The sequence below is a fragment of the Mugil cephalus genome, chromosome 9, assembly GCF_022458985.1.
Source record: "Mugil cephalus isolate CIBA_MC_2020 chromosome 9, CIBA_Mcephalus_1.1, whole genome shotgun sequence".
In the NCBI taxonomy this organism is placed as follows: domain Eukaryota; kingdom Metazoa; phylum Chordata; class Actinopteri; order Mugiliformes; family Mugilidae; genus Mugil; species Mugil cephalus.
In genome coordinates, this window is record NC_061778.1 from 12,927,747 (window position 1) to 12,954,753 (window position 27,007).

Consider the following 27,007-nt stretch of genomic DNA (forward strand, 5'->3'; position numbering starts at 1 on the left):
ACATCTGTTTTCATTCATAAATATACCTCAATGATATCACCTATGGCTATGCATTATAGCAATTTATTTTATAATATAATCATGGTATTTTGCTCAAAATGTTGATTATTGGCTTTTTATTAAGGTTACAACTAACTGTCACTGATAACCATGCAATCAACACTCATGTGCAGTGTTAAAACAATTCTTTTATCTATTATGAAGTTTCGCTTTTGTTTGGTTTGCATTTTTTTTCTCCCTTTCTCTTTATTTGGGATTATTAGGACCTAAGAACTATAAAAACTAAGTATCGTCTTTAAACAGGAGGTGGTTTTGGGGGGAAAAAATCATGTCCTTATGTGTGGACACAGGGATTATTTCAGTCAATATAATAACAACGTCACCTATACATAATAAAATATAAAACTGTTCATTTTCCTGTCTAAGCATTGGTGTGCAAAAGCAGAATTGCATATAATCAAGTCCCAATGTCCACAATTGAGTACTTGATAATTATCAAAGTTATAGCTCCTTACTATTGATAGAATTTGCGTGTCATATTAACCTAGAAAAGTTAATGAGCATAAATAAACAAGAATCAACTGTAAAATTTGATGAGGTTTTGCACCTTGTCCACTTTTGATCGGCTGTAGAATGAATCCGCTGAAATGTTCGCTATCATGTTTTTTCACCGACTAGTATCTAGTCAAAGGATAAATGTAGCAGTCCTAATGTCCCCATATGAGGACCCAGGATCTCAGGAGGTTAAAAGACTATATTTCAATGTACATACTTCATATATCCAGGAAATAAACTGAAAATATGCGGGCGAGTTTCATAGCTGCGCCTCCGTGATGTTGGAATTGAACCGTAGTCTCTCGTACGTACACTTCACCGCGGACCTGAATGGGTTTTAATGCTTGTTTTCCTCCATGCACGACACGCGCACGCACTCACAAATGCTCACACACTCTCGGCGCTGAGTGCTTCTGGGCCCATATTCACTGCAGCTTAATTTCAAACACTCCTCCCAGTACATAAGTCATAGATGTCACCATGCACACAGTGTATATATTCCAGTGTGTATTCGAGGGGTAGAGTTGCGAGCCAGATGTGACAGGCAGAGATTGACTGTGGAGAAAGATGTCTTCATGTTTACAGTCACGCGCGCACACACACATACACACACGGAGCACTTCAGAACGGGGCTCTAATTTCACCACAGGAAATATATGAAAGAACCAAGCATCTATACATCATCTATAAAGCACCCGCCAGCCACATACTTACCTCACTTAAGACTTGTTCAGCCTTAGTGTAGGCCACAGAACAACACTGCCATCCCCTGATGTGCTTTCATCGATTTGAACTCTGTGAGCCATGTTTTACTTACTTCATCGTACTTTAAATTGACTCAGCACAGTTTACACGTGGGGATTAGAGACAATTTAACTTCTGTTTCACATTACAAGTTTAGACAAATGAAAGTTTGCCCTCGCTCTAATATGTGCTCTTAAACATCCCCTCCATTGTACCTCAAGGCTAATGTTGTACTAATGGTGGTGAAGCGTCATAAAACTGAGCATGTGGCTCTGAGTGCACCGGGCCACGGCGCAGACACAAGCCCAGGGCCAGACGCGGGACTAGAGGAGAGGGTTTAATGCGCCGGACATGTCTCTGGTTTTTCTCTTCTTTCCTGGAGGCTTCCAGAAGAACAGGTTTATGGCTCAGTCAGAGACGGTCTTCACCGTAGGCTGGCCTGCATCAGGCCTCCAGGTGCCTGTGATCATGTCACATATAAAGACCTACAGTAAAACACAAATAGATGACAGGTTTTAACTCGATAAAGCAGTTAGTATTGAGTACTTAGGCTGATTTAATATCATTGTATTTCTTTTTGCTTTTGTGCGCCAATTTAAGTCATGTTTGTGTAATTATCAGATATTTAGGATCATTATTTTTTTTTCGTGAAGCCCTCTGAACCTCCAGCTGCCGAGTCTCTTGCTGCCAAATTCATCTGTCTCACATCTTCTTCTTCTTCTCACCACTTCTATTTCTCATGTCCCAGTTCGTCTACTGTATCTGTCCGCTCGCTGTCTGCCATACTGTCTTTGTTCCAGGGTTGTTAGCGGGCAGAGGGAGATAGGGATGGAGGCCGAGGAGGAAGCAGCAGATGTTGGGAGGTTGTGTGAATGTTAATGTCCTGACGTAGCCGTGGAGCTTAAGGCCTCCTCCTCCTTCCCTCCGCTCCTCTCTGAGCGCCCGCCAGGCTTTCTCTCTCGGGGTCTCCTGACATCCTTAAAGCCCGCGGCTCTCCTCTCCTCTCCTCTGCTCTCCTCCGCCGCTTTCTCTCTCTCCCATCCCCTCCCTCCCCTCCCTCCCTTTGTCCGTCTATGGACTCTCTCTAGTCAGTAGAGAGCAGATCATCCCATGGCTAAAGCGGCTCAGGCCTTTGTGTCGGGGGGCTCTGTGGACCTGTAATGAGCCCCCTCGGCTGGCCCGCTGGCCTGCTTAGCGCTCACTGGGGGCTTTGAGAGAGTGTGTGTGTGGGTGTGTGTGTGTTTGTGTGTGGGTGTGGGTGTGTGTGTGTGTGTGTGGAGTGGGATGAGGAGGGCAACCCTGGCCCTCAATGAAAGAGCTGGATGGATATGTTTATGGGTCACTTCCTGCTTGGCCTACATATCAAACACACACACAAACACACACCACATATTTCCAAGACAACCTCACTTATTAATTTAATCAATAATTATTTTTTCTCAATTTAATTATTTCTAACTTACATTTTTGATGTGAATAAAACAGACCTCATTGCCATCATAATAAGCATGAGGTTCTTATTTAAGTAGAAATACTGATAATGATATAGCTCTCAAAAAGCTTATAAATCTAATTATTACTTTTATTACTATAATTATTATTATTATTATAGTAGCCTTTATTGGCCAGATTACAGGGGAACCTCCTACACAGATTGCTATCGAGCTGGATTTAGCTGGAAATGTATACATATTATGTAATAACCAATGCCTCAACAATATGCGACATACAAACACATATCTAGTTCTTCTCTACATGACTTCTTTCATTGTTTGATACTAGTTTTTTGTTGCAGATTGTTCTCGGTTCCTGGATTCATCTGAATATCTCTTGACGCGCATCCAGTACAGTATAGCAGCCTGAGTTTCTATTTTCGAAAGTTTCATTCATACCTTAGTACCACACAGACACCCTCACACACGTATTATGCTCTCTCTCCTTTTCAGCCACTTGCTTGGTTCTTCGCTCTTTTCATAGCAGTGTCCATTTCCACTCAAATGAGCATAAGCGCTGGTCGCGGCGGGCCTCTCCTCATCCACATGTCAATAGGGAGTGTTTGCAGAACACCCACTTAGGACCTGAGAGGCCAAGGGTCATCAAAACCTCCTTCTTCTCCCTGTTTGAACCTTTGACAGTAGCAAAACAAACAGTCCTTAAGATCTCATCAGAGGCTTGAACTTGGATGGGCTCCACTGGTCTGAATTAACTTCTTCTGGTTTGACACTTGGTTGGAGTAAGGAAGAGTAGTAGGAAAAGTCTTCAGAGTTTGTATTTTAGTTACAAATCCGAGGTTGTTTGCAGTAATTTTACTTTTAAAATGAACCTTACAATGTTATTTCAGTGCCGTACACATTCCCGTACACACAAGTTAACATATTAGATTAAATGTGTGTCTTTAATTAACTTATATTAATACAATTTAAAGCAGTTATAATTTAAAGTTGTAAAACTTCTCTCCTAGGTTCATAAATAATTGAGTTGTAAAATTATTTATCCTTCTGAGAACCCGTGTCCTCATATGGGGACATTAAGTTTAAGGTTTGTGGCAGATTCTGCATTCTGCTTCATTTAGACCTGTTGTCCTCGCAAGTGGACGCTTTTGTCTGAAATCAAGTGTTAGCAAAGGTTCAGTACATTCGTTTATTCTACAGCCAATCAGCCAAAACAAAACCTCATCAATTTTTACTTATGCTTTTTAACGTTTTTAAAAATTGTTTTACACAATGAGATAATCCCTGTGTCCACATATGAGGACTCCGAAAAAACTACTTCATCCATCCCCAAATATCTTGAAGAAATTAAAAATGCGTTGCTAACATAACTTTGGGTCTCAGGAGGTTAAATATTATTTGAAAAAAAGCAAAAACCTTGAAACAAAATTTATATGTATGTTTATATGTGTATTTATATATACAAAATCAAACACACAATTATTTTAATTTATAAAAGTTATGAATATGAATAAACTCATATTTGGAATCAGGGTCGTTAAATGGGACTTTAAAAACGTTTCTGTGGCGCTTTAAAGATGGAGAATGAGAAAAAAATGAGGCAGAACTAAACAAATGACATTGAGTTTAATGATAAGTGCGCTGTCTGAAACCATTTCGCCCCATTAGCGTCAGTTTGGCTCGTTGGTCTTCATCTTACACTGGTCTGTGACGGTGCTTATTTTTTATGAGCCTATCCGTTAGAGTCTGTTAGAGTTGTATCTTTCCTGATTGTTTTTGTATGTTTTCGCCTGTTCAATATTTTATTTATTCTTTTTTTTTTTTTTTTTTTTATTGAGTGACAAGCATAAAGAGGCAAACGGTGGGTGATCAGCCAAGCTTAGCAGCATCACGCAATAGGACTAATTCTTCCACAGTAAATACGGGGAATTAAGCTTCGCTGTCGCAGCAGGGGTCCTGAAGACACACACACACACACACACACACACCCTTTCTCTCCAGCTTTCTGCTTCTTCCCTCCGTCTTCCTTGTGCTTCTAGTTCCCGCTGTCCCTCCCACCTCCCCTCCCCACCCCCTTAGGCCCTGACAGATGTGTGCTGAACAGACCACATACATGGAGGGTGTCACCTTACCCCCTCTGGAACTAAAGGGCTAATGCGCCACATTTAGGAGGCTGCCGCCCTTTGTTCTGTGAGGATAAGAGGTGACGGGGATGGGGGAGACTTAGACAAGACCCCGTTCTTTACATGGCCCAAGTCTTTATTATTTCTCAGAGTGAATTTTTTTTTTCTCTGCCCCCCCTCCTATACTTTTATCTCCAAAGATTTAGCGAGATCGTCAGTGGAATGCAGCGCTGGATTTGTGAGGCAGTGAATTACAGTGATCACACATTATCCATCTTCATCACATTGCTGTCACTCCTGTTAGGGCACCGCTCTTTGTACGGCATGACTAAGGTGATTGTCACAAACACCAGTCAGCAGTGACCTTCTTTTCAAAGGGGGATTTTCTGGGTTAAAAAAAAAAAAAAAAAAAAAACATACACACAAGGGAATTACCCAGTAATAACTACTACTTACATACACCTATGTCGCTAAATGTGTTATTGTAGCAGCAGCAGCAGCAGCGCACCACTTTACTGTGATGTAACGAGAACGGGGGAATTTCCTTTTTTCTTCTGTAAATGACTAGTTTGTTTTTAATGTACATTTTTGTATCGTGGCGTCACAAGAGTTGAATTTTGATTTTCTGATTTAACAGTTCAGGGCATTGGTCTTCAACAGGGGGTCCTGGGTACTGCAGGGGGTGTCGCAAAATTTTTGGTTTGGTTGATTTTTTTAAATTCTTTAAACACACATTAATATGTACACACACATATAGTAGGTAGGGGGGCCCTACTAAACCCTTTCATGCATAGTGGTCACTATAGTGGACTGCTATTCAAAAGCGTTTTTTGTATATGTATGGGTTTTGGTGCTACCTATCTACCAACGCAGTGGACGCTTGTGCAGCACTCCATACATTTGCACCAATTGGCCAGTCGGTGGAAGTGCAGTTTTATATATATATATATATATATATATATATATATATATATATATATATATATATATATATATATTCTTTTTTTTTACTCAAAATCAAGATGGCCGACAGAGACCCAGAAATGCCAAATACCTTGTGAATTCTGTGTAAATACTTCCATAGCAGACCACCACTGAATGTAAAAAAAAAAAAAAAAAATATGCTGGCAAAATGGGTTCTTGAAAAAAAAAAATTCTATTGCATCATTTTTTTATACGCCTAAATAAAAATACAGAAGGAAAAAAACGACTAAGGTTCTCATAATTCATACGTGAAAGGGTTAAACTCTCCACCAGTTTGGGGGTCCTTGGCCTGAAAAACGGTGAAGACGCCTGGTTTAGGAAAAGAACACAAACAGCTCATCATGACTCACTTTTTAATGATTAAAACCACCGGCTCCATTGACTAGATTTGCCAAATGCATTGTAAAGGCAGTTTTAAAACCAGTTCCTGATCTTTACAACTCATCAGAAGAGATTAATCAATGTGGCGTCTGTTGTTTTGTGTACATGTTGCTAGAGATGTACCGACATGGCTTCAAACCGTAATCAGATCAGCGAAACAATGACACAACCGAAGCAGAAATCCCCTTCTGCATCTGTGCAGGAATGCAGGCTCCTGTTGTCCTTTGGGAGGTTAATGGCACAGGGGTGTCCTGTAATTTAGTGTCTGTAACCATTGATCAGTTGGATTTATGTGCCATTACCTCACTGTTCCAGTCAACACTCGTAATTACGTCTCAGAGAGGAAAAAAAAGAAAAAGACGGAGACAGAGAGAGAAATATTGCGGGGCCTCTACTTACACAAGACTCAAATACCTGAATAAGATTTTAACAAACAGCCCCTGATGCTCACTTTGTGCAGATTGACACCGGTGACAGGCGGACTGACCTCCAGATGAGAGGGGTGGATGGATGGAAGGGTTTGTCGAGCTCAGTTAGAGAGCCGTGCATGGTAAGATCCTCCAGCTCCGCTCTCCCAAAAGAAAACTGTTCGTGCTCTGAAGGTGCATGTGAGCTTTAAGAAAGGACTCGTTTGGAATAGATCTCTGTGGTCCTCTCTGCCGACAAGTGGGCTTTCATTTTATTTTTTTCCCAATAAGAAATAAGTCTTTCAGTTCAAAGGTGTCTATCAATGGTAGGGAGGGCCGAGTGACCTATAAGGACAAGGCACGCATCAGAGGTTTATGTACAATTGATTTTTGGTTTGTTTTATGGGTATAATAAACGCGGGTCCTGCTGCGCCCTGATTTTTTCTTCTTTGATGAAGGGGAAGGTTCAGTGCTTGCAATACACATTACAGGGATGAATAAACCAATTTAACATTGAAATTAGAGCTCAGCTACAACACAGCAAACCAGAGGAAAATCCTTCACTAAAACACTAAATGACAAATGCAGAGAAGCCCCGGGAGGATTTGATCTCCTTTCATTTTCATTGTCTTTCTGGAATAAGTCCTTATTGACTTGAATTATGCGTCTCCATCAGACATCAATTAGGGAATTATTCACTCTATCTATTGGGCTTGGGAAAACAATATTGACATGGCAATATATTGTGATATTTTTTCTTCCGGTACAGTATCGATTTTGAATGTCTTAATATTGAATTTAAAAGAAAAGTCACATTTTGGTCTTATTGTAAATGACTTCCACCCATCCACCACCACTTTTTCTGTACAAGTGCAGTAAATTGAAAATGGATCATTTGGATTAATATTGTTTTTTGACTCAGTTTGTCCAATGAATTATCACTGTCATGTGATGTACATGTATACAACGTGTATTTTAACATGCATTTAAAACTATGTAGAATATTGCAATATATCGCAATATCATAATATCGCAATAATGTATCGTATCATGACTCTAGTATCATGATACGTATCGTGTCGTGAAGTCCTTGCCAGTACCCACCCCTAGTATATGTTCTTTTGAGTTTCAGTAAATTATGTTTTGAAACTGCAACAATGAATTAATTCATGGAGAAAATGATACTGGATCTTGATCTCGATATTATTATAATATTCTCTTTCTTCTTCTGCTATAATGTACTTAGCAAACTGCATTTGTTTTTCTGACAAGCAGCAACCCCTGGGACTGAAAAATGAATCTAAGATGTATTTTCCCTATATAACTCTCCAGTGTAAATAGCATCAAGGCTTAAAGTTATACATAATTAAGGTGGTAGTCTTAAGTCTAACTTTTGATAATCCCAATTTAAGACCTTTAAAAGACATATATGCAAGCATATTTTACATTGTAGGTCTTAAATTACATTTTATCAAGTTTTAAATCTTTTTGTCATTTTATTACCGCTTCATTTGCTGTATGACCCCCTTATTTTGTTATTTTGAAAGTAATTGCGGGTCTCTGATTTTTCTCTATATTGCCTACTTCGTGTAGGTCTTAAATTAAGCCAATAGTGATATTAAATAGATCTTAAATTGCACTTGTTCGAACCTTAGCGTAAGATGGCCCGGATCCACCACACAGAGCTTCAAAACCTGTGGGTAACTTCACAGAAGGTTCTTTATATAAAGTTTATGGTTCTGACAAAACGTTGAGTGTCTGAAATTGTTATGGACCTGTTTCGACACTCAGTACTGGCATTGTATGACTTAACATTTAATCAAGACGAATGCATCAATAAGCTGCCGTAATTAAAATAAGGAAATAAGCTAGAGTAGAGTAATCACTGAGGTCAGACATGTCTCTTTTTCCAGCTTTTTCTCAAATGTGGGAAATTACCGCTTTGCTCAAGTTTGTATTGTTTTGTTGTGTTGGTTGGACAAAACAAAACATTTGAGGAGTCTCCTTTGGCTTTTTTCTTTCCACAGTTTTCATTCACAATTATTTGACAGCTTGAGAAAACAATTCTCTAGTTGCAGTCAACAGAGGCATAAAAGTGTGATGCCGTTTTTATTTAGTAGCTGGATTTCATGTTTTCATTTTAGGCATCCTCATTTCTGTGATACTTCACTAATATTGCCAAAAGTGCTTGTCAAATTAATGCACAGCCTCCCCTTGCCTTGCCTTCGGGAGCAGTGTATAGCCTAACCAGGCTGAGCCACTTGGAGGAAACTCTCTGATTCCGCGTATGTGTGTGAGAAAGAGTCTGAGAGTGAGAGATTGAGAGAGCTTTGTTTTTCTTCTGTGGGCAGATTTCAAACAGCATCTGGTGAGCTCTTGAAAAAGAGCCTTATGAGAATGTTCAAATCCAAACTGAATCATTTTCGCACCCTCCTGCCTCCTCCTTGTTTTTGGTGTTTGGAGAGACACGGTGATACCCTCGCTCTCTCTCCCTCCACCCCTCTCAACATGTAGACATTTCCATAACAGAAAAGAATATTTTTAATTTGCTGCTTTCCATAATTTTGCAACATATGGTTTAAACGATTTTGATGCAAATGCATGTGCTAATTATTTGCAGACGAGCCTTAAACAGGCCGACCATTGAAGTGGAATGAAAGCAAATTTGCAATCACCTTAAATTTTGCTAACCATTTACTGTTAAGTAAACTTTGCTAAGTAATTTAATTACCTTGGACCGCTGGCAGGCACTCAGGGCTTTTTTTGGAAGGGGGGCGGAGAGGGAAGCCGAATGCGAGGAATGCGGAGCTGTGATGAGGAGAGTAGAAATGGAGTATAACAACTGTGTTATTGAATTCTCACCATGTGAAAGGTGCTGCTGGAAAGGATTTTATTGAGAAGTCGGGGTAGAGATGTGAATATTTTCCCGTGATATCATCTGTTCTTTTAGGATTGGACCACTCCTCGGTTTGTGTGTTTGTAAATATTTCTACAGGGGTTTAATGGATGTAGCTGTCCAGTTGGCCCTGGATTAGACATAAATGGATTGCAGCAGAAGTGTTGACCCGCGCATTCCTGCCTTCATGATTTGGAATAATTCCTACTCTCCTGACACACTATTCTTCACGTTAAGGCCGGGGCTGTACAATTATTCCAGAAATGTAATCTCATTTTGCCTATTACATGTGATCATGGTTGTTAATCATGACTGTTGGTCTCTGTGAGGTTGTGCAGAGAGAGACAGCGCTCCCTTTTTCAGCGTCACTCGATTTGTGCGGTCTTTTTGAAAAGTGCTCCGGTGGATGAATGGGATCTAAATTGATTGCAAATTCGAAATCCGCGACTCTGTTGCCCTCAGTTACATGTGGCACCTTAGACATCTGATATTACGCATACACACATGCATGCAGATACCTACTCGCAGTTCATTTTTGTTTTTCCTATATAACTGTCACATAACCCCGTCAGTAGCTGGGTTTACACGAAGACTTGTTTTCTCATTCCGATTGGAGATTTCAGGTCAACTGTTCACATGTGAGGTGATCTATTCCTATCTGATGTTTACATGAACCACGAGTTTTAATCGCAACGGCCGTTTTACAGACCTGTGACAGATTGATGAAAACGTCCCGTGACTGATCTCTCGTCTAATCGACATAGTGGCCGCTATTGTTCTTCTTTTATTCTTAAAGCAACAGCTTGATTCGGGAAGTTTGTGGGGTCACATCCACTTTTGCGTTGCCTTTTGTGTTAGCCTTAAAGTAGTCTTCAAGGCTCTCCAGAGGTTCTGACATTGTTCCTCGCTTCGGTATATCTTGCTTCAGTTGATTTTTGATGGACGTTTTTAAACAGTTAAATATTTCTATTCTTCTATTTTCCTGCTGTCTAAGCATGCGATAATGTCTAGTTCTTTCGGAGTTGTTGTTAAAAACAAGCTCCCTAAAAATCGGTATAGGCATCAGCCCCAAAAATCCTCTATGTTTTGGTCTTTACGGCCCCTTTAGTGTAGCCAGTTGGTTTAAGAAGTTGTATCATTGGTTAAATGGAGATACCTTTTGTAATTAAATCATCTAAAAGTTGTCAGTTGGCTCTTAATTCATGTATCTGTGCTTCACTGAGCTCTGGTTTCACACCAACATAGGTGAATGTGTGCCCAAGTGCATGATGGGATAAGCTCCCCCGTGTCCCTGAATACAAGATATAGAGATATAGGAAGTGGATGGATGAATGTTCAGCAGCCATAGCACAGATGGACGAGCGCGGTGGGCTGCAGCAGCCTTGGCCTTTTTACGGTCGTCCCTCTGGATTCTTCTGACGGTCGCCGCATTGATTTGTTGTTGCAGCATAACGAAACCTCAGAAGCTTAAAATCCAAGTAGAATATTTAAATATTTTATCGCATTTGGACTGATAATGTTTATGTTTATATCAAGTCAAGGACCGCGCGTTACGTGTCTAGAGCCGAGCCGATGTGCCGCACGCCGACATGATTGAGTCACAGATGTAAATCCAGAGAAAGCAAAGAATGACTGTGACACATTGATTGCTTGTAGCGCTTCGGGCTTGATTTAGTAGTTGTAGGTATAGCGTACACATCTTCGGGTAGTGGAAATGATTAAAGGCTCGTAGGTTTAACCAAACACACAACTCTTTGTCAGTCAGTAGCCGGTTAGCTTAGCTCGAGCAAAACGACTGAAAACAAGGGCCTTCCAGTACCTCTAATGTTCACCAATAAACACATAAATTAAAAAAAAATATATATAAAAATGTCTAATCAACCAAAGATTTTGCGACCCCCTGCAGTGCCTCCGTGGACCCCCTAGGGGTCACGCACCCCCAGTTGACGACCTATGCTGTAAGGAAACCAAACTCCACTGAAATGACGTGCTGTGGATATAGAATGTAATATTCAACAATCGCGGCTCTGTTTTTTGGCAGTATGGGTTGTTATGGTCAGCGGTATGGATACAAACACAGACACCCCTTGCAGCGCCAGCTAGACTGCATCAACAGTCCGCTTTACATGATCAAGAAAAATATCTGACTTTTCTGTTTTTCATCTTTATCGGCTTCCGTGGGGGGTGCATTTGGGGGGGGGGTGCGCAAGCTCCCGCGTTTTTGTGTACGCTATACCAGTGTGTGTGCATACGTAGGTAAATGGGTTACATGTGTCGCTCCCGTAACAAGCTCACCCACTGATTTCAATTTGAAACGGAACCGTAACGGACGCTTTATCGCACATCACATGTAACCGACGGTCATTTCAAAGGACTCAGTGCTCCTCTCAAAAGTTTCCCTCTATATTTTTTTTTATTTTTTTTTATTTTTTACTTCTTGCGTAAGTACGTCTTCCTCTAGTAGTAACGGCTTCTTCTCTCCTTTCACGGCAGCCAGGCTTTCACAGACACATGCAGGAAGGCAAGGCTGGGATGGAATTGAAGTAATAAAAACCCCTTTGTTTTAGTTTGTATTGGACCATTCATCATCACTTTATTTAATACGCGGCTGTAATTGTGCCATCCCCAACCATCACTAATGGCTGTGTTCGTCTGTGTTTGCTTTGTTGATGGAAATGAATGAAATTAGGATAAACAACCGCAGAGTCGCGTGTAATCAAGCCCTGATTAATGTACCGCCGTTTCAGCGCCGTTTCTCATTCCGCAACACCTGATATCTTTCCCATAAACAAATTGTGTTTGTCTAAATGAAGAAATTAAATGACGCATTTGATGAGTTTATGATTGACCCGGTCCGGCTCGTGGCTCATTACTCTCTGTCTTTGAGGCCAAGAGGTATGTGACTAATGCTCTGTCACTTCCCACACGAGGATTTATCACCGCCACTGATTAATGGCAGCCAAACAGCATTTTAATAATTTTATGATTGTGGTTTCTGGCAGTCGCAGAGAAAGATCTCGAGAGAAAGGAAGATAGAGGGTGGTGGGAGGGAGGGAGGGGAAAAAGGAGGGGGGTGTTTAGAAGGAGAGGGTCCAAAGAGAGAGGGAGAGAGCAACAGAAAGTGTTCATCCCAGATTAAATGTTTTATGCCGTTGCAGGATGAGCAGACGGAGGCGTGATTATGCGCCGCCGCCGCCGCGTGACCATCCCCATGAATCTTCCTCTTGCACTTGAAAAGTATTTCATACACATGTTTAATGAATTTCTCCCCTTCCTCATTATTACGTTTTGCGCTGGAAAGCAACAAATTGGCAACAAATCTGCGTAAAATACCTCAACATTGAACGATGGCTTTTCCGCCCCCACCGAGGAGAAACGTGGGGGACGGATCAGGGAATGGGGCTGATTTACAGGTTAGGAGAAGGAACGGGGGGTTAATGGCAGATTACGATGCAGCCCGTAGGTTTTATGGCACGGGCTGCTATCTTACGGCAAATTACAGATAAAATAACTCGAGATCGTGTAATGGACTTGAGAAATGAGGAGGCTGTCGTGGCCGTGGATGTTAAAGTCCTGACTCAGGACCGGTTTAATGATGTCAGGCTTTCCGCTGTTCTCTTCATTTACTTTACCGCCCTTATTAAATGTCCTGGCGAGGCTTCAGAGTGCGAGTGACTCCTTCAGACACTAAACACCAAATCTGTACGAACCATTTACTTTTCTGCTGAAATGTTGACGTAACAGCTAAACAGATACAAGGTGCAGTTGTTATATTTCTCATATACACAGATGTAAAATAATCCCAGATGATTAGCATATTTTTCTGCTTTATTTTCATTTTATTTTAATCTCATCTCATTAGAGTGATGGATGACCTAGGGAAATATTTCTTGCACTACAGAGCCTATGAATTAGTTTACCGGTACTGAAGTGATTCTTTTTAACATAATAACCATAACCAATCAATACAGTATAGACCAAACTTCGTCTCCTACTGAGAAAGATAATAGAGAGAATATATTTTTTCTACACATTTTTCAACATTATTTGATTTATTTTCCAATCAGTCTCTTTACTCCTCATGCAGACAGATGCACCGCATTTCAACCCAATAGAAATCTTAATTAACTTTAAATCATAGGCCTTCAAAAGGGGGTCTGCTACCCCTAGGGGGTCCGCGGAGGCACTTGCAAAGCGGTCGCAAAATCTTTGGTTGATTAGACATTTTTTATATATATATATGTTTTAAATTTCTTTAAACACACGTTAACATAAATCCAACATATTTTAGTAAAGCTTATATTGAATGCAAAATGATAATAATAATATATATTCATATTATATTTATACAAATAGCACTAGGCTAAGTTTAATATAGAACACATATAGTAGGTAGGGGCTCCCTACTTCATCTCTCAATCAGTTTCGGGGTCCTTGGCCTCAAAAACATTGAAGACCCCTGATCTAAATAATATGTGAGCTCTTTTTTTTGCATAAATTGATCTTGATTTACTAACATACATCTGTCCAAGAAATATTTAGTTGCTAATTGTCCAGATTTCTTTGAAAGCCTTGCAATTTCAGCATTGTGTTAAAATGACACTTTTTTGACAAGAACAATATTGACCACACTGCATTTCATTCCTTACTTTATTCTTAATTGAATGTTAAATTAAATGTCCTAAGGCACTGAGCCTGAAGGATAAAACTTATATTACTATCCAGGTGCTCATTGTCTGTGTTGGAAAAGCTTCTGTAGCTAAATTCTGCTGAAATCTGACACCTTTTCACCAGCGTACCATTTAATAGTTTTTTACATTGTGTGACTAATCTTTACCTAGAGAAGTTTTCAAATTACAAAATAGATTAGTCCACTGGACTAAATTTGGAATCGATTAACTTGTGAACAAAGTGCAGTGGCTCCGTTTACATAGACGATATTTCTCCAACCTGACTGAAATCAGTCTGATTGTAGTTTCCAACTTGACTGTTTACACTGATGCTTAATGAAATGACCTGATTAAATACATGTGTTTACCATGCCCCAACACATTAAACAGAACAGAACTTATTTGACATTTGCAAAGCGCTTCTTCCCAATGCTGAGCATTGAGTCTGCCGCACTAACATGACCAAGATTAGAACTTGTCACACATTTTGTCACCCACTTTTTACCCCACATGTGGCAGGTATGTGAACGAGATAGATATTTATTCCACCCAGAACGAAATAATAATAGATTTTCCTATGGAACAGATTTACAAAACACCATTGGATCTAAAAATTCCTTCCCATCGGAGCAGTCGGTTCCTATTGAAGCTGCTACATTTATTTTATTCTGATTGGACTGATTATTCAGATTATTTGTAGATAGATCATAGGTGCTATGTAAATATAATCATCGTCACAGAAGACATACTGACCAGACTCAGGGCTTAAGTATCCACACTTGTGTCTACTTTCTTGTTTCCTGCTCTGGAAATACAGTTAAACGTTACTAATCGAAGGTCCTGGACTTTAATATCTGATTATTTTTCTGGCTTGTTGTCAACATATTGCTGATTTCAAATCCGCTGAGCGTTCACATATATTAACACACTTGTTGGATACATATTATGACCTCCTTTTTTAAGATTGATGCACGAGCATGTGTGCACGCACGTGCTTACGTCAGTGTTTACTTTACCCGGGCTGAAGAGTTAAATTCTGCATGCCAAGGCACACTCTGTACTGAGTCCAATGGTTTTGAACAGCATGTGTTTCATTCCTGCCACACCAGCAACCTTTCAAAGTGAATGTTAGTTTGAATTAGATTAGTGTGGGTCATTTTTCCTTCCAACGCAGAGACACAGGAATAAACGCAGCGCGGCTGATAAACATTTAGACACCTGTCGTCTCCAATCTCACGTTCCAGGCCTCAGGAACAGATGGAAGTCATGAGTTGTTTTAAACTTCTAATGGGAGTCCTAATTTTGTACAGATTGCGCAGTTGCCCCGTCTCAACTGACACACACACACTCCGCTCATTATTTCTCTCTTCTCTTTCCCTTTACATGCTTCTGTCCACCCTTTCTAATCATCTGTATCATTCAGTTTTCTCCCCCTGTGAGATTCTGCAGACGTGCGCCCCATTCCTTCCTTTCTTCTCGTTCCACCCCCTTTTTCCTTCAAATCCCTCCATCATCATCTTCCCCTATTGCTACCAGTCTGCAGCCCTCGTCGGTCTTGTAGCCTTAGCGTTGCATGTGCGGTCCTCGCTCAGACATAACAATCGGCACGGCTCACCTCTTTGCGCCCGACGACAGAGACATACCGCCGCATTCATTGAAAAAGGTGCAGTATTTACAGAAGGCCGCACACACCATTATTCATACGCAAACTTTAATTTTTACCAAGACGCCGCGCCCCAAACTCTTTTTTTGTCTGCAGCCCAAATCTTTTGCTTCCAGTGGAGGAGTGAAGATAAATAAACAGTTAATTAATCCTCCATTTGGTCATCCTTGCATATTTCTGCTTAATTAGCGAAGCAGGCAAAATGGGGCCCCTGGGTACCCGTATCCTCCCAACTAAGGCCCCCTCTGTCTCCCAGACCAGAACCTCAGCCGCGTGTTTAAGGAGAAATAAATATCAGAAAGCACATTGCTCCTCTTTCATCTCCTCCCTCCGAGAAGAGGGAATAGCTGTGGGAGAATTAATGTTCATTTAATTTCCCTTCTTTCTTCCCCTCATATATTTGCATTCTTCAGGTATTTCTTGTCTGTGTTTCTCTTACTCTCTCTCCCGCTCTCTCTCATATACACAGTGAGAACAGGGCCTTTTTTCATTGCTACTACATCTGCAGGACACATGTTGAGTGTACGTACGTTTGTGCGAGTGTCTTTGCGCCATGAATTAGTGCGTGTTAGCTTAAAAGAAAGATGTCTGGGCCTGTATCTGCTGATGGTGGAAGTATGTTTTTTCTGATGCCTTGAACATTATCCCTTGTTACCAAAGGCTAATCTGTCTCCCTCAGTTTGATTCATGTCGTTTAGGAGCCAATAGACAAAGCCGGAGCCAATCCTCCAGCGCAGAGATTGATGCGATCAGCTCTGTTCATACTCAAAGTAAAGCAATCTTGATCTGCAGCTTTATAGACATGTTTCAAGCTATCTAGAGGTCGGATTCAAACTCCACAAGTGGCCTCGGGGTTTTAGTGACAGTCGCATACCTGAGAGGTCACAGCAGCCAGAGAGGCTCATGCTGAACTGCTTTGGGATAAAGCCCTACCTTTTGAAAATGGCAAGCGAGGGAGTTTCGCTCGAATCAAATGCACATTGTTTAGTTTCTGCCCGAACAACATTTACGGAGTAATTTGATGAATTATTGATTATTTAGTATCAAATTACTTGAACTAGCTTAGCTTTTCCACTTTTTTGTTCATTCCAGCTCAGTCTAAACTCAGCTTACATATCACATGGAAACATTTTTACAGATGAGCTTAGTATCAACCAGAGCAAATGAGAAAGAATTGCTACTAAATTACGAAACTAAAACTAAGGGGCTGCTACGTGGAGTGTGTAAGCTCTGGTAAAGTCGAGACTCTAAAATCAAATTCAAGATGTTGGAAATATGCAGGAGAGGTTTTCTGGGGTTGCTTTTTCTTGTGACTGTCGAACTACTTGTTTTGAGTGCAACCTGATAGAGGGTCCTCACTTTTTACTTACTTTGTAGTCCTCTGTCTGACTACTGCAGTCTACTGTTTGCTATATAGCATTTAATTTAGACCTTTTTCCTTCTGTGATGATTTCATTTCTTATTTTTACCTTATGTACAAAACAATAAATACTGTTGGCTATATTGTAGTCAATCCTACAAAACTCAATGACCTTTGATCTCTAATCAGATCACTCATAACTTTTTAACATCTAAATCAGGGGTCTTCAATGTTTTTTAAGCCTAGGACCCCCAAACTGATGGAGAGATTAAGTAGGGACCCCCTACCAACTATATGTGTTCTATATATAATACTGTAAATATACAGTATTGTTATCATTTTGCATTTAGTATTAAGCTATCCCTTATACCTTTACTAAAATATGTTGGTTTCATGTTAATGTGTATTGAAATAAATTAGAATTTGTGGGGGAAAAATATATAAAAAATGTCTAATCAACCAAAGATTTTCCGACCCCTTTTCGGACCCCCTGTTAAAGTCCTATGATCTACTTAAATGTTTTGTGGTCACTTAGTGAAAAGTGGATTGTAAGCGTCCTCTTGATGCATCCATACTGTAAACTAAGCTGTAAACCTTGAGTTTCCACATGTATGTTCAGGATGTACCTTAGAAATCTGGCAGCGCGTTATCCTGGTTCCCACCGCCTGTCATTGCTGTGTGTCGAAACACCCTCAGCTCTGCTTTGTCCTGCCAGAACCGAAAACTCTCTGCCTCTAGGTTCCTGGCTTCTCTTCACCTTTATGTGTATGTGTGTGTGTGTAAAGGGAAGGACACGTGTGTGATCTACACACGATCAATATACCTCAGATTAGTTGCGCCGCAGTGGTGAATTAAATGTGTAATCTTATTTCCAACTCTGGCAAACCTTCAAATCTTTATCCTGCGTTAAAACCTGCCAGGGCTTTACAAACTCAGGTACGACCTCTGACCTTGGGTTGATAACGGGTTACGGACTTACACGAGCTTATGGGGGTCTTGATTACTCCCGCTAGAGCCAGGTCACTGACAGATGAGTCGGGAGAGTTCGATGGACACGCAGCGGTTGTAGGGGACATTTGACAAGTGGTAGAGATGAGCGCAGCGTGTGTTTGTGTGTGTGTGTGTGTGTGTGTGTTGGAGGGAGGGGGTTTGTCTCCAGATCAGGGCTAATCGGTGGGATCAGCCACAGAGAATAGACTAGTTGTTATTCTGAATTGGCCAAGATATGTGGTTATATGATAGAGAGCGAGGGATTAAATCCCTCTGCCGGCATTGTTGGGCCTTCTATACAAACTGGCTTTTCTCCTCACACACACACACACACACACACACACACACACACACACACACACACACACACACACACCCAGGATGAGCACTGATGATAAATGTATAATCCCACACACACACACACCATTAAACCCAGTGGATTACAGTTTGGGGAATTACGGTAGGGATTTCTGTTGACTCTCTTTCCGTCTTGCTCTTTCCTCTCCTCCTCTGCTTTCACTGCCCTCGCTTGTCAACAGCCCCACTTGGCCCGGGCTGCCAATCCGAAAGCTTTGATGAGGCAGTGTCAGCTATTTGTTTGGCCAAGCACAAATGAATCTCTGAATAGCGAGAGTGAAAGAGGAAGAGAGAGACAGAGGGAGAATGGCCATCCTGGCGTGTGATAATATTGAGAAGTAATCTGCCACCTTCTTCCTCCTCTCCTCCTTCTTTCTTGTTGTCTCGCTCGCAGGTCTCTCATTCTCTGGATCTCTCGCCCTTTATCTCTTAAACACAGGCTGTGCCAGTGTGGGCTTGCAGCTGATTACCGGTGTAATCACTCACATTTTAGATGATCTGATAAGAGAAAAGGCCTACAAATCATCTTAACATCCCCCGAATCCGCCTGAACTCCATCTCCTGGAGATGGTGGCCAACAACTACTTTATTTTTGTCCTCAATATTTTCTTTCTTAAGCACTAGGCCAGAAAAATTCCCTCAGAAAAGCCCAGTTAAAACAATGCCTGGGTAAGCCCATTCTGCCAATATCCGCTGCTCATTCCTGTGTAATGTAAGCCATGGATTTGCCAGCGTAAGTAGATTGGGGCACAATGTAAGTACAAGTGGAGTTGATGTAGCTAACTTTGCACTAAGTGGCTGCTTGCTGTGTCGCGGTGAAGGTTTCTCTCTGTCATTGTTGGGGCTGAGTTTTTAGAGGTTTCAGGGACAGCTGGTTGCAGGAATTACTGAATTTGGGCAAATTTGGGCTAGTGGGATCATGCCACTGTTGACAGATATTGGGCGACAGGAGGACGCGGCGTGGTCAGTCTGTAAGTGGAACAGCAGCGCACTTAATGACCTCCTGATGCATCCTCGATAAGATGGGACAGAACATGTGTGGACATTAAGACATTACTTGGCCAGATGTGTGCTTTGAACACAAACAGCTCTTGACGTGTGCAGCAAGTGGTGGTCTTTTACGAGAACACAGAAACACAAGTACAGGCAAGAACGCATACTGATAAACACCCACTGAAGCTGAAAGTGAAGTTTTCACTTCTAGTTCTGACTCTACAACAGACACCCTATTTTGACAGATTATTCCCGACCATTTTTCCATCCTCACTTGTTTAGTCTTCTTCTTTTGCAAAATTACAGCGAGTTCCTTTTCTGTTTCTTTTGGATGGACCGGCAAACCAACTTGCAGCTGCATTACCCACCAGACCGGACTGTGTATCGGTAACTTTACAGCAAGTTGTTGCATTACAGTCCTCGGTTTGTTTACACCCATTTCCACACGAGATCTCGTGGAATGTGGCATTCAGTGCGATGATTTGAATTTTTTCTGTAAAGCTTCTCCTGATTACAAAAATTGGTAGGCTTTTAAAACTCGTGTAGTTTGAGTCCAGCTCCAGTGTCCCTCGTGACTACGTTTGTTATAGGAACATGGCACAAGAGTTGTAAATTGCGAAAGTGCAACATTTCACGTTCGAATACTCTGGAAACTAATCCTATCCTCGTGTAATAGGGAACTTACCAAACATGGTAACACAGTGGGAAACAATGGCATTTAAAGTGTTTGTATACTCATAAATTCTGAAACTTATAGAGAGAGGAGGCATACCTGGGTCGTGGTTAATAGTTTCTTGGTAGTATTCAATTGTTAGGGTTAAGGTTAGTGTTGTTTGTACTCAGGCAAAGGTACAAGGTGTATGGTCATGGCTCATACTCTCGTCTTCATCATGTCCTCATAGTTATGAGATCTGTGAAGGTGTAGAAGTAGGTGTAACATAACCTTGTTATCTTCACTACAACTAGTCCCACGATTGACAGAAATGGCCGTGTCTGTGTTGGGACGAAACATCTTACAAAGCAGTTTGCTCGAATTCCCTCATCAGAACCAACAAAGTGACCTTAGGCAAGGAATTTAACCCCTGATTTCTCAGTGACCACAAATGTCCAACAGGACTGGTATGGGATAACTTGTATCAGATGCTTGTACAGGCAGAATTATCTGTTGTACATAAAAGTTAGCTTCACTCTGGACATAACAACATATTTTCTGCCTCCATTGTTGGATTAGGCCTTATACACGCATCAAACATCCTGTAATAACCAGATCAAGATTACTTAATTGTCTTAATATGTGAAATTTTTCATGCCACGTATGATATCCCTGAAAAGCCCGGGAATTTCTCCTTTTGTGTGTTTGTATGCGCGTTGCAGCTTGGGAACTGTTAATTAGACATGAAGGGGTCCCCTAGCAGCAAACCAGGAGACCAGAGGGGCCAGTGGTGAGGCTGGTGGGACGGGAGAAACAGATTACTTTGGTCTCGGGGCACCAATAGACGGCCAGATGAACCAGCAGGGGCCCCTTTCTTTTATTCATTCTCCCAGCGGACCTCCCCACAGGTCTGGGACATGAGGCCTGCTACACTCTAGGCCAGGCCTGCATGATGAAACAGTTATTTTTGTGTAGAGCATTTTGTTATAATAATTGATACGATAGAGCCTGCGAAGTTTGAAGCGTTTGGACGGTTTAGCATTAACATGGCTCAAGTTGGCAGCTGGTCTGATGAACAACCACAGCCCTGATACAAAAAAAAACATGTGTGGACATCATATAAGTATCATACTACTGTATCACTGTAATGAGGTGTGTGTGTGTGTGTGTCCAGGGGTGATAATCCTGCTTCCCGTCTGTAGAGCCCCAGTGAAACCCCACTAAGCCACTTCATTCACTTTGATCCAGTTTTGGGGGGCAGTTTAATTTCCCATAATGCCGTTGATCAATGATTTCCTTTCAGCGCTGATGTAATTAGTGGTTTTAAGCCAATTTTGCGCTCCGATCTTACTGTGTTTTGGGGGGGGTGAGCTGGAATTTATTATCGGAGAGCTTTAAAGAGAGATCAATATCAGCTCACATAGAGGGTTACAGGAACATATGAACACAAACAGGGAAAGTGTGTGTGGTGTGTGTGTGGGGCTGCTACTTAAATGAACTAAAATACATATATCCATTAACTTTTACAGTCGGTGCTGTTTAGATAACTACGAAAATTAACAGGCACCACAATTAAGATCTCCCCCTAAACAATTCCAGCTCCCATGCATAATTCACCACATTAATATATAAATAAATTTGGTATTATCCTGTTAAGAAACTGCTGTTGTTTTATTAATTCACATGATTAAGTGGGTTAAGCTTGAACAGCTTGGCCCTGATTGCGAATGGTCAAATGATTAATACGGTCTGTTGTTGGCGTCGTCATTGATGTTCAAGTGCTATTAGCTCCTCGGTATAAATGAGTAAACCTTAATTTTATAGCCAAAACGCAGGCTTCTCAACCAGCGGTAAGGAGATGGCACAAAGCGTCTCTCGTGTTGGCTGTTGATATATGTGGACGTTAGAGGTTGATTTAATTAACTTGGTTTGTGGACAAGTGAACACATGGCTCAGATTTCTGATTCTAAATGTTAGTGGTAAGGCTAAAGTGAACTTATTCTTCCCAGAATTACAAATATATCTAAGTTGGTGTATTTCCTTCGGTTTGCCAAAGGAAACAGAGCGTGCTTTCTGTCAGACTTGCTTACGGATGCATAATCAGTTTCTTGGTGTACTTTAAAGTCATTATTCTTGTTTGTTCTTAAACGTCTCGGCCAATGTGAATTATAGAGTTGTCTCCAACTTGAGGCAACTCCCGGAGCCTCTCACCTGTCATTTGGTGGACGGGGTCGACCGCCTCTTCTCTCTGCAACAAAAGCAGAGGCCACTGGCTAATTGCAGGTATGTGTGCCTGTGTTGTGTTTAGGAGAATCCAGGCTCGGGTGTTGTTGGCAAATTTCATTTGACTGAGGCGTTTGACTAGAAGCATAAGCATCAAGCATTCAATTTAAATTTATTTGTGCGGAATAAATGTTAAGTGAGTCAAAATAAGCTATTTTAAAGTTTTGTCACGGATGTTATTGTCTCTGTTTTAAAAAATCATCAAGTAACTTTTTTCAAAAGAGATCAGTCTGTTTATGGATGTGAGTAGGAAGTAAGGCCTGAAGTTGTAAATCGGCTAAAAGTTGGTGTTACTACCAAAGAGCTGACAGCGCATCTACTTCACTGATGCATTAAATCTTTTGCCTTATTAGTAAGATTATAACTAGTTTGTGAAATAAACAATAACTCAACAAGTTTTAGTGACGTGACTCATTGTGTCTGTCACTCTTGTTAGCAAGCTAAAGTTAGCGTAACCTAGCTTAAAAATTACCTTGCTAATCACTTTATCTGAACCAGTAATGGTTAGGAAGTTAGGACAACGCTAGGATAACTAGCTTAAATACTACCTTGCTAAAGACTTTAACCAAGTCAATAATGGCACAATGAACAAATGAAAATAATATTACCCTCACTCGGGCAGCTGCATGCTACCAGACTAGATAATACTAGAGCAAATTATCATAATGCGTCGTCAACGTCATGCAAAAAACATTGTGGATTACATTTATTTTCAGCGGTGCACTTTTTTTTATCAATATTTGTCATGTTAGTAAAATGTTCTCCCTACAATTTATATCTCAAGTGTTTTGAACTATATTTAAGCCATCAAAAGCAGGTATTTCATCTGTTTTTGTTTGTTGTTGTTTTTTTCATTGAAAAATTAAAAAATTTAATAGGCTGATATATTGGTAATTTTTATGCCCCAATACTGGTATCAGCATCGGCCCCATAAAATCCGTATTGGTCCTATATTTAAGTTATAAGATGCTAAACTACTAATGTGTTGGAGCAGAAATGAGCATGCGATTATTTTAATTGATTCATCTACACATTCTCATTTAATCTCTCAATGCATTAGTCCACAGAATGTCATAAAAGATAATACCAAGTATCCACCGCAGTTTTCTAAATTCCCAAGTTCCCAAGCCATTACCAGTCTGCAGAGTGCTTGTGTTGTGCTCCTCCATAGACTAAAAGTTTAATATCTCACAGATAAACAGCAGAGTATCACATTGCAGGCGCTGGTGATATTTTTCTATTAGAAAAATCGTTAATTTTCTTTTGATTGACTAATCCATTAGATTCAAATTCAACAAGATGATCAGCCCAGTAGGTCGCCGGGTCGGGCGGGCGTCCCATAAACCATCTTGCGTTTGATCCCAGCCCGTAACCGTCAAATAAAGACTCGAGAGGCCTAAAAACATTCACAGTCCGTCTCATGTATATTTGAGTGGGCGGTCCTTCAAAACTCTGCGTACCGTCCTTATAATATTTTCATTTATTTGTATCTTGAGGGATCCTCTGAATCATACAATACCTCAGATTAGACATTTCACTGCGCCTTTGACACACCTGCCTGGCAGTGACCTTGTGGCTCACGGCTGACCAGCAGCCCTCCCTCTCATTTACCTGCCTTCCCTTTGAACTAAGCCCATGCTTCGGGGCTAACACACTCATGTGGAAGGCCACAGTCTGAAATTACCACCAGACCCTCTATGCCAAAGTCTGACTGGGTTGTCATTACTGAAAAAAAAGGCCTTAGAGTTTTTCACCCTTTTGAAGTGTGTCAGTACTTAGATGCTGGTGCACTTTAACCTTATTGTGGCTCTTGAGCGATCTGTGTGCGGTGTGTGTGTGCGGACTTCCTTGTTTCCATTTGGCTGGCCCCGATCTTTAAAGTTGCTCACTGGTCTGGTTACAGCCAGGGGGTGAGGCATGGCATTGAGTAGTTTCAAATGGAACCAAACTAAGCCTATATGCAAACAAAACCCAGGGAATTAGGGGAACTAAGCTGGCCTGTTCACAGTAACTCCTCGGCCAACGCTGAACCACAGAGGAGGAGAAGACTGAAGGAGGGGACGGGGCCGAGCTGGGCCGTCTCAGCTCTCATGAATGGTGTGTTCTTTTAATTGTGTTGAACAAAACAACAGGGGCTAAGTAATGGGGTTTTAAAGCGAAGCACATTTGGATAGATTGTGTAACGCCCTGTGTGGGTGTGAGGCAGGGAGCAGAGAAGGGAGACAGACACAGAGGGCGAGTGGGCGGCATTGTGCGGCGAGAAACAAAAGGCACAAGTTGGCAAACGGAGGCACCCATCGCAAAAGCCTGGAACCAAACTGGCCGGCTAATTACTGACATGCATTGTCACGGAGGAGGAAACGCAACAAAAACTGGGATAAAGATTAATTTTGTACCTCATCCTCCTCGCTGTCAGACGCACAGAAACAAATCCTGTAAATTGAAAAAGAGGAGAGAAAGAAAAGAGCGAGGCAAGCAGATAGAGGTAGAAGGGATCAGAGGGATAAAACTGTGCTAGCGAGACTTGCTTTATTCCGTCAATCCCTCCTCTCGAACACATACTACACACCGGCCTTTACGTTTCTCAGCTGTTTCTCCATAAGAGGAGTTTGGGGACAGTTTACGAAACTAAAAGGGAAAATAAATAGGCCCGCAGTGCGCGCTTGAAGTTGGCTTACAGTATTCGTATTTTTAGGTCAGTTACAAAAGAAACTCAAAGGTTGCAAAGGCGGACAGTATAATGTAGAGGATGCAGTTAGGAAACAGAGGGCGAGATCTTGAGTGGGATGTAATGCAGCGGTATCTTGCGGAATAATTTACAAAGAGAAGTAGAGGCGGAGAGAGAAAAAAGGTAGGAATGAGTGCTAGGATTATTAATATTGGTGTTTTTTCTTTTTTCTCGTGGAGAAAGCTAACATCTCCTGACATGTTTGTTCTGGGTCTGGCTCTCTCACACTTTGGTCTGCCATTTCTCTCCTTCTTTGCCCCTTTCTTATATTTCTCTGTTCTATTTTGACAAGTGATGAAAAAAAAATAAACGCTTGTCGTTCTTAAACTACGCCAGGGTGCTTTCCCCCCACCCCCCACCCCCAACAAACTTTTTTCTTTCTTTCTTTTTTTCCTTTTTTTCCTTTTTTTTTTTTTACCATGGAGGCTTCACGAGCGTACGCCGGCGATTTGGAGATGAAAGAGATGGAATCATCCCGATTCCTGCCCTGCCACTGAGCCGCTCAAACTCCCTGACAAAGCTGTCAGACTCCATTTTTGCTTCAGCTGCCAGAGTAAACTTGCTCTGCCATTTACAATCAACAAGAGGCAGCGCAAAGTCCCGCTCCAGCCCCTGTCAGAACCCTCCGACTGCTCCCCTTTTTTCAGAAGCGCTAGTGTGTATTTTCTCCCCTTCTTTCCCTCTTTACAGTCTGTCTGCTTCCTTCTTACTCTATTCTCCTTCTTTTCTTTTCTTTTTTTTACGTCTTTGTTATATTTCTTGATGTATTTACTCTAGTGGAAACACTACTGAAATGTCCGTAGCCAAAAAAAACAAAAAAAAACAGACACACTTATGGAAATAACTGCGCGGAACGTTGTCACTGCATCATGTTTGACAAAGCAATATTTTATTTTTTCCGGCGTCTGCCCACAAGGCATAAAATACTAATAGTTGAAGATTATCGCTGAATTATTGTGAAAGAGGGGATTTCCTTGTCTCCTTGTCTCTAACATCGTGTCAAGAGATTGTGTACAAATGTGCAGAGCGGAGTTTACTTTAGAGGGACGGTCTCCAGCTTTGGAGTCGCAGGAAGAAGGGAGCCGCCGCTCTGAGTGCCTCCGTGAGGACGCGGTGAGGGTGAGGGACAGCAAACATAAACATGAGAGAGGCAGAATGAGAGGGAGGTGGTGGTGGTGGGGGTTGTTGGGGTGGTGGTGGTGGGGGTGGTTGGGGTGGTGGTGGTGGGGGTTGTTGGCTCCTCTCCAGCAGCGGTGCTCCTGGTGTGAGAGAGGAAGAGTCTCCGTTCTCTGGCTGAGCTTTCATGTAGAGTCGCCCAGGAGAGAATGAAAAGAAAGAGATACGCAGAGGTGAGAGGGTGCGGTGAGACGTTTACGAGGGAGCGCGTTTTTTGTTTTTTTTGTTTTGTTTTGTTTTGTGTTTTTTAAAGCTTTGACCCAGCTTTACCTGCTCTCTGAAACACAACTGCAGCTATTCCGCCATCAGTCAATTAGTCGAACGGTAACGGGCAGCTATTTGTGGAATTGAATAATAATCAGACCTTAAGATTTGATTATTCACTGGTCAAACATATTTATACAATTATATAGCAAGAATAATGCGGGGATGGCTGTTTACTGACATGTAGCCACAACAAAGCTGTGATTTTTCACTATTTCAGCACATTTTTCTACCAAAGTGGTGAAGAAAACAGCAGTAATAATGTGTCGAATCCACAGAAAGAAATATCGAATGTAATTTATTGTTGCGTTAATGAAACTCTGAGATGAT

General features: G+C 41.3%; 1 protein-coding gene across 3 annotated transcripts in view; it reads left to right on the forward strand.

Annotated features, from left to right (window-relative positions):
- The window catches only part of rsrc1 (arginine/serine-rich coiled-coil 1), a 113,229-nt gene that overhangs the window by 55,823 nt on the left and 30,399 nt on the right, over positions 1-27,007 (forward strand). The gene's annotated exons all lie outside the window — the stretch shown is intronic.